This window comes from Equus caballus, chromosome 14, assembly GCF_041296265.1.
Source record: "Equus caballus isolate H_3958 breed thoroughbred chromosome 14, TB-T2T, whole genome shotgun sequence".
NCBI lineage: Eukaryota > Metazoa > Chordata > Mammalia > Perissodactyla > Equidae > Equus > Equus caballus.
In genome coordinates, this window is record NC_091697.1 from 74092979 (window position 1) to 74094009 (window position 1031).

The 1031-nt window shown below is 45.0% G+C and overlaps 1 pseudogene; it reads left to right on the forward strand.

Annotated features, from left to right (window-relative positions):
- Nucleotides 1-398: 398 nt before the first annotated feature.
- On the forward strand, nucleotides 399-803 carry LOC100073180 (ubiquitin-conjugating enzyme E2 C pseudogene; annotated as a pseudogene).
- Nucleotides 804-1031: the final 228 nt, after the last annotated feature.

Consider the following 1031-nt stretch of genomic DNA (forward strand, 5'->3'; position numbering starts at 1 on the left):
TCAGTTGCTTTAATTTGGTTTGCTGGCTTCCTTCCGTATGTCCAGGTGAGTTGTGCACTGTTCCCTTTTTAGCAACATGTTTAGCCAGAAGGGAGGCATTGACTCTCCTAAATACTGTTTCAGGACCTTCAGTGTGGACCAAAGGAAATTCCTTTTATCCTTCAAGACCCATCTCTGATAGAGGCTCCCTTCCTTCTGCTGTTGTCTCTGAATCTCTATTGTTTTGGGCAAAATAACTTTAGATTGTACTAGAAATTATATAATGAAGAATTGCAGTTGTGTTCTCCAGATTCCTGTCTCTCTGCCAGCACCCCCCCAGATGGCAACCCAGAACCGGGGCTGGACCCAGTAGGACCACCATCTGGGGCTCTGTGAGCAAGAGGCTCCAGCAGGAGCTGATGATCCCCATGAAGTCTGGTGGCAAGGAAATTCCTTTCTTCCCTGAGTCAGACAACATTCAAATGAGTGAGGCCCATCCATGGAGCAGCCAGAACAGTCTGTGAAGACCTGAGGTACCTCTCCCTGAGTTCTCCAGTGGCTTCCAGCACAGCATACTCATGGTAAAGCTCTTTGTGCCTGGCTACCACCCCCATATGGACACCAGGGTCACGTCTACCTGGACATCCTGGAGGAGAAGTGGTCAGCCCTGTGTGACATCAGGACCATCCTGCTGTCCATGCAGAGTCCACTAGGAGAACCCAACATCCACAGCCCTTTAAAAACACATGCTGCTAAGTTCTGGAAACACTGGCACCTTTAAGAAAGACCTGCAAGAAATCTACACAGAGCTGGACTCCCTCTAAGAGCCCTGACCCCAGCTGTCCAGCCTCTCTCCCTGTGTTGTCTTTTTATTTTTTCCTTAGATCGTCTGTCCTGTCCTTGATTTACACATAGGACTTTGTTTCTTAAGCTATGGTGCTATTTTTGTTTTATTTCTGTTTTTTTAAATTAAATCTTTGATTGATGAATATATCAAATAAATACAGCTTGGATTTTTTTACAGAAAAAAGAAATTATTTAATAAAGTATAC